The following is a 12,250-nucleotide window of genomic DNA, read 5'->3' as shown; positions in this document are numbered from 1 at the left end:
ATTCTAATGGTTATTTTTATATATTGCTAGCTGTGGATTACGTTTCCAAATGGGTGGAAGCAATTCCTACCCGCACTGATGATGCAAACACTGTTGTTTCCTTTGTAAGAAACCACATTATTTGTCGCTTTGGATCACTATGAGCAATCGTGAGCGATCAAGGCACCCATTTTTGTAACAGGAGACTAACAGGATTAATGAAGAAGCATGGGATAGTTCATAAGGTTGCAACAGCCTTCCATCCTCAGACTAATGGGCAAGCCAAGGTGTCAAACAGAGAGATAAAGTGTATCTTACAGAAGATAGTCAAACCTCATAGACGAGACTGGAGCACCAGGCTACAAGATGCACTCTGGTCATACAGAACAGCATATAAAACAACCAGTGGGATGAGCCCTTTCTACTTAGTTTATGGAAAAGCTTGTCATCTCCCTGTTGAAATAGAGCACAAAGCCTTTTGGGCAGTAAAGGAGTGCAACATGGGAATTGAGAAAGCCGGAGCTGAAAGGAAGTTGCAACTGCGAGAACTGGAAAGTCTTCGCCTAGAAGCTTATGAGAACTCAAGACTATACAAGGAGAAGATGAAGGCTGTACATGATCAGCACATCAAGAGAAAAGAGTTCCAACCTGGGGACTTAGTCCTCCTTTACAAATCTCGACTGAGGCTCATGCCAGGCAAGTTGAGATCAAGATGGGAAGGTCCATACAGAGTAGAGAAGGCCGAACCATACGGAGTTTATCACCTAAGCCATCCTTCAGGCTCTGAACTTATAAAAGTTAATGGACATCGTTTAAAGCTGTACCATGGAGAGAGGATGCAGAAGAACAAGGAGCTTGAGATCTTCCTCTTGGAAGATCCCCACAAAGCCAAAGACTAAGCTAGTGGAGCTTCCAACTTACGGACGTTAAAGCAAAGTGCTAGGTGGGAGACAACCCACCATGGTATGATCGTTCTTCTCTTTATTTTTAGTTTTCCTATTCAATAACTCTTCTCCTTATTACTGCATTTCGTGCATCTGCATTTCCATGCTTTTATTTAAAAAAAAAATTTTCATGCGACGCGACCGCCTCATTGACGCGTCCGCGTCGCAGGAGATGGGAGAAAATATTAAACGAACAGAGAGTACCGCAAGAGCGTGGCTGGAGGCGTGCCAGTGGCACAAATCGCCCCACGCGACCGCGTCGCTGACGCGTCCATGTCACATGGGAACATTGGCCTCCCACGCGACCGCGTGCCCCGAAATTCGACGTGAAAAGGGTGCACGACCAAAAGTTGTGCTAGAGTGGTGCTGGATTGGTGCTGAATGCACAATCCATCCCATGCGGCCGCGTGACCGACGCAACCGCGTCATATCCTTCTAATGGCCACTCACAGGATCGCATGCTCCACGCGATCGCGTCACCCAATATTTGGCAATTAAAGATTTTGAACAGAGAGTTGTGCGAGTGCGTGGTTGTCCTTGCACCAGTGGCATAAAACAGGTCACGCGACCGCGTGACCGACGCGACCGCGTCAATTATTATAAGCGCAATTCGCGCGACCGCATGCCCTACGCTGCCACGTCGCTTGCGCCGCACAGCTTCCCTGATTTGCCAATTATCTTATCTTTCTTTTCCCCAAATCCTATTTTCTCTTTTCCCTCTTTATTTCTCCCTTCCTCCTTCTTCCTTCTTTCTCACTTTCTACACTTTCACTCTCTCTCTCACCCCCATTAACAAGGTTTTTCTTTTTCTTCTTCCCTCCTTACTTTTCTATTTTTCTTCTTATTTTTATATGTTATCTTCTTTTCTTTTCTTTTTTACTTTCATTATTCATATTTTCTTTTTCTTTCTTTTTCCTTTTTACTTGGTGTAAGAAATTTATTTGAGTCATTGTTTCTCATTATATGCTTGTGGATTGTTGTAAAATTGTTTGGCAATTATATACCTTTTTAAAAGGGTTTCTTGCATGTTTACTTTAATATTTTCTATACCCTATTTACCATGCATGCTATGTGTTTGTGAAAAAGCCAATATGGCATTATGCATTTTTCTACGCTATTCTATTCTACTATTAAATGCTTGTTTTTCACAAAACTCCTTTCATATTTTATTCGTTGAAAATAATTGTCAACACAAACGTGATGGTTTGTTACGAGTGATGCTTGATCTATGCTACTCATGCCTTTGCCGGCATGCCAATAAACATATTGCATCTAATTACCCAAACATGCACTTGCTCTATTCCCTTTGATGAAATTTTCTCATGTAGTCATGACCATGTGTTCACTTCATTCATCTTTAATGTGCATTGATTGCCACCCATACCATCTTATTCCTTGCTCTATCCCTTTGAATTTACGTTACTTTCTTCTTTTCCCCTTTCAGGATGGCCACCAAGAAAGGAAAAGAGAAAGTTCCTCCCAAATCATCAGCAAGGAGAGGAACAAAAAGAGCATTAGTGGCAGAATCCTCTTCAACTGCGGTTAAACCCTCAACAAAAAGAACTAAGAGGAATATAAAGGTTGATGATAAAGAAAGAGCCTTCCCAGCAAAGGACACTGTGCGATTTCCCAATCGCTACTGTGAGCAGATGTTCCCCATTCTGGCAGAAAGGAGTTACAACAACGAATACCTTTTTCTCCTTCCAAACCATATTGCTACCTTTGTTGAGGCGCAAATTGCACAAAGACAATGGGGTTTCCTACAGAGACAGCCGAGGCAGGTCAATCTTTCTTGGGTAGTCGAGTTCTACTCCAACTTCCACCTGCCAACCCTGCAGTCTGTCTTTGTACGTCAGAAGCAAGTCCCCATTACAGAAGAGGCCATTCAAAGAGCTCTAGGTCTTCCCCCTATTCCAGAAGGTTTGTACCCGCCCTAAGGGAATATCGGCTTCAGCACTTACCTTGGAGGCTCGCGTATGGGCACAGATCATGTCCCATTACGTCTTTTCGAGCACTCACGAGTCCTCCTTCACTGCGGACATGGCCGTTCTACTATGGTGCATCCTTACAGACCAACCTCTGAACCTACCAAGACACATCTGGAATGCCATGGGACACGTACAAATTGCGGGCAACTTACCTTTTCCCGCCTTGGTCTCAGATCTTGTCTCCACAGCCAAAGTCTCCTACAGAGCTGGGGACACCAAAGCCATGCTTCCACGGGATGATCAATAAGTCCCTAATGGGAAATACATCAGACCTCCACCAGCCGCCACAAGCCATCCTACTGAACTGGTTGAAGATATTCCTTCTTCAACACCACAAGCACCTAACATAGACCAACTGCTCCATCAGATACTCGAAAAGTTGGATGGGCAGGAACATAAAGCTAAGATGAGAGAGCGCCGTAACAAGCGCCGATTCACATACCTCAAGGAGCTGATTATGGGAAAATTCAAGGACTCAGACACCCCGGACTCCACTTCCTTTACCAGCATATGAAACCATGATGGCCCCGACTGTGGAGATACTGCTACCAGCCCACCTTTATTCCTAACAGATTGCACTGAGGACGGTGCAAAGCCTTAAGTATGGGGAGGTCGGTCAGTACCTGGCTTTCGGAGGTAATTTCTCTTCCCTAAACACCAACCAATAAATTAGGATATTTAGTTAGTTTTTCTTTTGTAGAATAGGATAAATTGCATAGTAATAGATTAGTTGCATGCATGTTCTACTTGATTGAAAAGACAATAAGTTTCTTCTAAGACTCTATTTTTTGGAACAAAATTTAACTAATTTTAATTAAAAATTTTATGTTAAATTTGCTTGAAGTTGTATTTGGAATATAATTTTTAAGCTAAAGAACACACAACCTGTGAGATTTGAGCCTTTATGCATGGTTACATTATTTAACCATAATTATTTTATTCTTGTGTGTTTACTTCTCTATAATTGTAATCTATATTTTGTTTCATCCCATATGTACAATGTTTATTATATTTATATGTTTTCATATGATTGAGGCCATTGATTGTTTAGCTCACTTATCCAAATTAAGCCTACCCTTTCAATTACCTTTGTTAGCCACTTTGAGCCTTTAAATCGCATTTGTTCTATATTTTACCACATTTCTAGCCTTAAGCGGAAAAATAATTATATATCCCAAACTGGATCTTTGGTTAGCTTAAGATAGAATTGTGTGTGCTAATTAAGCATGGGAAATTGTGGGAACAAAAGATAATAAGAGAATGTGTCATGATAATATAATGGGAATTTGGATACCTACTCATGTGAAACTATAAGAATTAAATATCTATGTGCATTGATAAGCAATGTTTATTTTTATGTTTATGTTAAAAAAAAAACCAAAAATATTCAATAAATAAATAAGGGGACAAAATTACCCCAATGTTAAGTTAAGAATTCAAAGATCAATGTATGTATGATAAAATTAAAATAAAAAGTTGATACATGAGTATGGAATGTGAAAGGGAAATTCTGGGTAGTTAGGTATGAATTCTAAAGTTGTATAGAATAGGTTATGTTAAAGCTTGGGTTAATTAAAGATTCAGTTTATAAGCTTACTTAGCCACATATGTATCCTTACCCTTACCTTGGCCCCATTACAACCTTGAAAAGACCTCATGATGTTTGCATTGGTATATTAAATGTTGTTGATTGATTAGGAGAAGAACAAAAATTATAGAGTATGATTAGGGAAGGATAGAGTGATTGCCCTTGATGACAAGTCATCTTAGCCTAGTTTCACTAGTCTTTTTCTTTTGTTTTCAAATAATTTTATGCACTTTCTTGATGCATAAGTAAGCCAATTGGGTAGAATTTCATGTTTCCTTTGATTCAATCAACCATGGATGAATTGATACAATATCATGAGATTTTGTGCTATAATTGTCATATATTATGAAAGAAACACAATCTCATGATTTGGGGCATAGCTTTGATTGTTTTGATTGATTGATGATAGGTGAAAAGAGTTTTGAAGAAGGTTGAAGAAAGAAGGAATGGCTAGGAGCAAGAGAGAACAAAAAGTTTGAGCCAAAGTTTGCCTCAAACTTTAGCTCAAACTTTTGGAAGAGTTGAAAACACCCTAGAGGAAAAAAAGCTTGAGCCAAAGTTTGCCTCAAACTTTAGCTCAAAATTTTGGAAGAATTGAAAATACCCTGGAGTAAAAAGCTTGAGCCAACGTTTGCCTCAAACTTTTTGGCAAACGTTGGCATCACAAAAACAACACCCTGGAGGAGAAAAGCTTGCGCCAACGTTTGCCTTAAGCTTTTTGGCAAACGTTGGCGCCACACTTGCACACCCTGGAGGAGAAAAGCTTGCGCCAACGTTTGCCTCAAGCTTTTTGGCAAACGTTGGCGCCACACATGTACACAAGGGGATCCACGTTTGAGCAAAAGTTTGACCTCAAACTTTAGCTCAAACGTGGATATCAGCAAAATGAGGGCAGCTGGTATAAAAAGTTTGAGTAAAAGTTTGCTTCAAACTTTTACTCAAGCTTTTATGATTCTTGGCCCGGTTCACAATGGGTTTCTCTCCAACTCCAAGAGCAATCAACAGAGGCTTTTATCAACTCAATTCCATCAAGAGCAAAGGCCCAATTCAAGGCTTGAAGACCATTTGAAGAAAGTGTATAAATAGCTTAGGATTTAAGTTTTCGGAGAGCTTTTCCTTTTACTTTTGCTGAGTTATTTTTGGAGAGCTTTTGGTTTTGAGTTGTTTGGAGTTTCTGAGTTTCGGAGTAGGAGAATTGAATTCTCTTCCTCTTAGTTTTCTTGTTTTCAATTTCAATTACATTTGTCTTGGATCTTGGGTTGGAGAATTGAAGGAATTCTGTTTCAATCTCATCCTGAGATCTCTCTGTTTTCTTTACTGCATAATTGAATTTAAATTTCTGTTCATTGTCTCTTCTTCTACTCATTCTGCTATTTACTTTTCTCTACTTCTTGTAATTGAATTCTAAATTTGGATCTAGGAAGGCACTGAGATCTAGACTCGGTTATTGGTGCACGAAATTGTGATGTCCAGGCTCAAACAATCCCTGGCAACGTGAGCAACTTGGTACGCGCAATCGTGATTACACTTTGATTATGTAAAATTCATGGCTCTTTCTTTCCCTGGCAATGGCGCCAAGAACATGGAGCCAATACCATGGTTCACAACTTCGATACAACTAACCAGCAAGTGCACTGGGTCGTCCAAGTAATACCTTACGTGAGTAAGGGTCGAATCCCACGGAGATTGTTGGTATGAAGCAAGCTATGGTCACCTTGCAAATCTCAGTTAGGCAGATATAAATTGATAATGGTGTTTTCGAATAATAAATAATAGAATAGGGATAGAGGTACTTATGTAAATCATTGGTAGGAATTTCAGATAAGCGAATGGAGATGCTTTTCGTTCCTCTGAATCTCTGCTTTCCTGCTATCTTCATCCAATCAGTCTTACTCATTTCCATGGCTGGCTTTATGCAAGGGCATCACCGTTGTCAGTGGCTACATCCCCTCCTCTCAGTGAAAAATATGCTCACATGCTCTGTCACAGCACGGCTAATCATCTGTCGGTTCTCGATCATGCTGGAATAGGATTTACCCTCCTTTTGCGTCTATCACTAACGCCCAGCACTCGCGAGTTTGAAGCTCGTCACAGTCATTCAATCATTGAATCCTACTCGGAATACCACAGACAAGGTTTAGACTTTCCGGATTCTCTTGAATGCCGCCATCATTCTAGCTTACGCCACGAAGATTCTGATTAAGAGATCTAAGAGATACTCATTCAATCTAATGTAGAACGGAAGTGGTTGTCAGGCACGCGTTCATGGGGAATGATGATGATTGTCACGTTCATCACATTCAGGTTGGAGTGTGAATGATTATCTTAGAAGCGAAATAAGATGAATTGAATAGAAAACAGTAGTACTTTGCATTAATCTTTGAGGAACAGCAGAGCTCCACACCTTAATCTATGGAGTGTAGAAACTCTACCGTTGAAAATACATAAGTGAAAGGTCCAGGCATGGCCGAATGGCCAGCCCCTCTGATCTAAGAACCAGGCGTCCAAAGATGATTCCTAAGATTCAAAGATGGTTCAAAAGATGTCTAATACAATAGTAAAAGGTCCTATTTATAATAAACTAGCCACTAGGGTTTACATGAGTAAGTAATTGATGCATAAATCCACTTCCGGGGCCCACTTGTTGTGTGCTTGGGCTGAGCTTGAGTGTTGCACGTGTAGAGGTCCTTCTTGGAGTTGAACGCCAGCTTTTGTGCTAGTTTGGGCGTTCAACTCTGGTTTTGGCTCCTTTTCTGGCGCCGGACGCCAGATTTGGGCAGAGAGCTGGCGTTGAACGCCAGTTTGCGTCGTCTATTCTTGGCCAAAGTATGGACTATTATATATTGCTGGAAAGCCCTGGATGTCTACTTTCCAACGCAATTGAAATCGCGCCATGTAGACTTCGGTAGCTCCAGAAAATCCATTTTGAGTGCAGGGTGGTCAGAATCCAACAGCATCAGCAGTCCTTCTTCAACCTCTGAATCTGATTTCTGCTCAAGTCCCTCAATTTCAGCCAGAAAATACCTGAAATCACAGAAAAACACACAAATTTATTGTAAAATCCAGAAATGTGAATTTAACATAAAAACTAATGAAAACATCCCTAAAAGTAACTAGATCCTACTAAAAACATACTAAAAACAATGTCAAAAAGCGTATAAATTATCCGCTCATCACAACACCAAACTTAAATTGTTGCTTGTCCCCAAGCAACTGAAAATAAATTAGGATAAAAAGAAGGGAATATACTATAAATTCCAAACTATCAATGAAACATAGCTTCAATCATATGAGCGGGACTTATAGCTTTTTGCCTCTTGAATAGTTTTGGCATCTCAATTTATCCATTGAGGTTCAGAATGATTGGCATCTATAGGAACTCAGAGTTCAGATAGTGTTATTGATTCTCCTAGTTCAGTATGATGATTCTTGAACACAACTTCTTTATGAGTCTTGGCCGTGGCCCTAAGCACTTTGTTTTCCAGTATTACCACCGGATACATAAATGCCACAGACACATAATTGGGTGAACCTTTTCAGATTGTGACTCAGCTTTGCTAAAGTCCCCAATTAGAGGTGTCCAGGGTTCTTAAGCACACTCTTTTTTTTTGCTTTGGACCTTGACTTTAACCACTCAGTCTCAAGTTTTCACTTGACACCTACACGCCACAAGCACATGGTTAGGGACAGCTTGGTTTAGCCGCTTAGACCAGAATTTTATTCCTTTAGGCCCTCCTATCCACTGATGCTCAAAGCCTTGGGATCCTTTTTATTTGCCCTTGCCTTTTGGTTTTAAGGGTTATTGGCTTTTTGCTCTTGCCTCTTGGTTTTAAGAGCTTTTGGCTTTTTCTGCTTGCTTTTTCTTTTTCTTTCTATTTTTTTTTTTACAAGCTTTGTTCTTTGCTGCTTTTTCTTGCTTCAAGAATCATTTTTATGATTTTTCAGATTATCAAATAACATGTCTCCTAGTCATCATTCTTTCAAGAGCCAACATATTTAACATTCTTAAACAACAACTTCAAAAGACATATGCACTATTCAAGCATACATTCAGAAAACAAGAAGCCTTGTCACCACATCAATATAATTAAACTAAGTTCAAGGATAAATTCAAAACTCATGTACTTCTTGTTCTTTTGAATTAAAACATTTTTCATTTAAGAGAGGTGATGGATTCATAGGACATTCATAACTTTTAGACAGAGTTACTAACTACTAATGATCATGTAATGAAGACACAAACATGGATAAGCACTTAACATAGAAAACGAAAAACAGAGAAAGTAAGAACAAGGAATGAGTCCACCTTAGTGATGGGTGCGTTTCTTTCTTGAGGAACCAATGATGTCCTTGAGCTCTTCTATGTCTCTTCCTTGTCTTTGTTGCTCCTCCCTCATTGCTTTTTGATCTTCTCTAATTTCATGAAGGATGATGGAGTGCTCTTGATGTTCCACCCTTAGTTGCTTCCAATAATTGTGTGGAAGAAAATGTATCCCCTGAGGTATCTCAGGGATCTCTTGATTTGCAGTCAAATGTTCTACCACTGAGCTATAGACCCTTGATGGAAGCTTTTGTTTTCCCTTTCCTCTTTCTAGAGGTTTCTCTGGCCTTAGGTGCCATCAATGGTTATGGAAAAAACAAAAAAGCTATGCTTTTACCACACCAAACTTAGAATGTTGCTCGCCCTCGAGCAAAAGAAGAAAGAATAGAAGAAGAAGAAGAAGAAGATATGCAGGAGATGGATGGATGTGTGTATTCAGCCATATGGGTGGGATTGGGTGGGAGAGAGATGTTGAATTTTGAAGGTAGTGGGTGTATGGATGTGAGTGGTAAATGGATGAAGAATGGAGGTCTTTATATAGGGAAGGGAGGGGGGGAAGGTTTCGGCCATATGGGTGGGTTTGTATGGGAAATTGGTTTTGAATTTTGGAGGTAGGTGGGGTTTATGAGGTAGGTTTATGGGGAAGAGTGGATGGATATGAGTGGTGAAGAGGTGATGGGGAAGAGAGTTTGAGGTGATTGGTGAAGGGTTTTTGGGGAAGAGTGTTTATGGGGTTTGTGTGAAAGAAAGTGGTGAGAAGAAGAGAGTGGAGGTAGGTGGGGATCCTGTGGGATCCACAGATCCTGAGTGGGTCCTGAGGGGTCCACAAATCCTGAGGTGTTCAAGAATTTACATCCCTGCACCCATTAGGCACGTAAAAATGCCTTTGCACACAACTCTGGGCGTTCAGCGCCAGGTTGGTGGCCATTTTGGGCGTTCAACGCCCATTTGTGTGCCATTTCTGGCGTTGAACGCCAAAACCATGCCTGTTCTGGCGTTCAGCGCTCAGAAGCTGCCCATTTTGGGCGTTCAGCGCCAGAACCATGCTCTGTTCTGGCGCTGAACGCCAGACAGATGCTCCTCCAGGGTGTGATTTTTCTTCTGCTGTTTTTGATTCTGTTTTCAATTTTTATATTTATTTTGTGACTCCACATGATTATGAACCTACAAAGACATATAACTAAGGAAAATATAGTTAGATAAATAAAAATTGGGTTGCTTCCCAACAAACGCTTCTTTAATGTCAATAGCTTGACAGTGGGCTCTCATGGAGCCTCACAGATGTGCAGAGCTTTGTTGAGACTCTCCAACACCAAACTTAGAGTTTGGATATGGGAGTTCAACACCAAACTTAGAGTTTGGTTGTGGCCTCCCAACACCAAACTTAGAGTTTGACTGTGGGGGCTTGGGTTGACTCTGCTTTGAGAGAAGCTTTTCATGCTTCCTCTCCATGGTTGCAGAGGGAGATCCTTGAGTTTTAAACACAAGGGAGTTCTCATTCCATTGAAGGACTATTTCACCTCTGTCAACATCAATCACAGCTCTTGCTGTGGCCAGGAAAGGTCTTCCTAGGATGATGGATTCATCCTCTTCCTTTCCAGTATCCAGGACTATGAAATCAGCAGGGATGTAAAGGCCTTCAACCTTTACTAACACGTCCTCTACTTGTCCATAAGCCTGTTTTCTTGAACTATCTGCCATCTCTAATGAGATTTTAGCAGCTTGCACCCCATAGATTCCCAGTTTCTCTATTACAGAGAGGGGTATGAGGTTTATCCCTGAACCAAGGTCACACAGAGCCTTAAAGATCATGGTGCCTATAGTACAAGGTATTATGAACTTTCCAGGATCCTGTCTCTTCTGAGGCAATGTCAGTTGATCCAGATCACTTAGTTCATTGATGAACAAGGGAGGTTCAACTTCCCAAGCATCAATGCCAAATAATTTGGCATTCAGCTTCATGATTGCACCAAGAAACTTGGCAGTTTGCTCTTCAGTAACATCCTCATTCTCTTCAGAAGAGGAATACTCATCAGAGCTCATGAAGGGCATAAGGAGGTTCAATGGAATCTCAGTGGTCTCTAGATGAGCCTCAGAGTCCTTTGGTTCCTCAGAGGGAAGCTCCTTATTGGTCACTGGACGTCCCAGGAGGTCTTCCTCCTTGGGATTCATGTCCTCCTCTTCCTCATTGGGTTCGACCATTTTGCTTATGTCAATGGCCTTGCACTCTCCTTTTGGATTCTCTTCTGTATTGCTTGGGAGAGTACTAGGAGGGATTTCAGTGATTCTTTTACTCAGCTGGCCCACTTGTGCTTCCAGATTTCTAATGGAAGACCTTGTTTCATTCATGAAACTTACAGTGGCCTTAGATAGATCAGAGACTAAATTTGCTAAGCTAGATGGATTCTGCTCAGAATTCTCTGTCTGTTGCTGAGTGGATGATGGAAAAGGCTTGCTATTGCTAAACTTGTTTCTTCCACCATTATTAAAGCCTTGTTGAGGCCTTTGATCCTTCCATGAGAAATTTGGATGATTTCTCTATGATGAGTTATAGGTGTTTCCATAAGGTTCACCTAAGTAATTCACCTCTGCTATTGCAGGGTTCTCAGGATCATAAGCTTCTTCTTCATAAGAAGCCTCTTAAGTACTGTTGGATGCAGCTTGTATTCCATGCAGACTCTGAGAGATCATATTGACTTGCTGAGTCAATATTTTGTTCTGAGCCAATATGGCATTCAGAGTATCAACTTCAAGAACTCCCTTCTTCATAGTCGTCCCATTACTCACAGGATTCCTTTCAGAAGTGTACATGAACTGGTTATTAGCAACCATGTCAATGAGTTCTTGAGCTTCTACAGGAGTTTTCTTTAGGTGAATGGATCCACCTGCAGAAGTGTCCAGTGACATCTTTGATAGCTCAGATAAACCATCATAGAATATATCCAGGATGGTCCATTCTGAAAGCATGTCAGAAGGACACTTTTTGGTCAACTGTTTGTATCTTTCCCAAGCTTCATAGAGGGATTCACCTTCTTTCTGTCTGAAGGTTTGAACATCAGCTCTAAGCTTGCTCAGCTTTTGAGGAGGAAAGTACTTGGCTAAGAAAGTCGTGACCAGCTTATCCCAAGAGTTCAGGCTATCTTTAGGTTGAGAGTCCAACCAGATTCTAGCTCTGTCTCTTACAGCAAAGGGGAAAAGCATGAGCCTGTAGACTTCAGGATCTACTCCATTAGTCTTAACAGTATCACATATATGCAAGAATTCAGTTAAGAACTGAAAAGGATCTTCAGATGGAAGTCCATGAAACTTGCAGTTCTGCTGCATCAGAGAAACTAATTGAGGTTTCAGCTCAAAGTTGTTTGCTCCAATGGCAGGAATGGAGATGCTTCTTCCATGTAAATTGGAATTAGGTGCAGTAAAGTCACCAAGC

At 40.8% G+C, this 12,250-nt stretch overlaps 1 non-coding gene across 1 annotated transcript; it reads left to right on the top strand.

Annotated features, from left to right (window-relative positions):
• Window positions 1-11,781: 11,781 nt before the first annotated feature.
• LOC148561586 (small nucleolar RNA R71) lies at window positions 11,782-11,889 on the top strand. Its single transcript, XR_015887347.1, has one exon. It is a non-coding gene; the product is annotated as a small nucleolar RNA R71 (small nucleolar RNA).
• Window positions 11,890-12,250: the final 361 nt, after the last annotated feature.

The sequence above is a fragment of the Arachis ipaensis genome, chromosome B6, assembly GCF_059453495.1.
Source record: "Arachis ipaensis isolate K30076 ecotype BB chromosome B6, ASM5945349v1, whole genome shotgun sequence".
Lineage (NCBI taxonomy): Eukaryota > Viridiplantae > Streptophyta > Magnoliopsida > Fabales > Fabaceae > Arachis > Arachis ipaensis.
The sequence above is the reverse complement of the archived record's forward strand: the minus strand, read 5'-3'. Positions and strand labels throughout refer to the sequence as shown.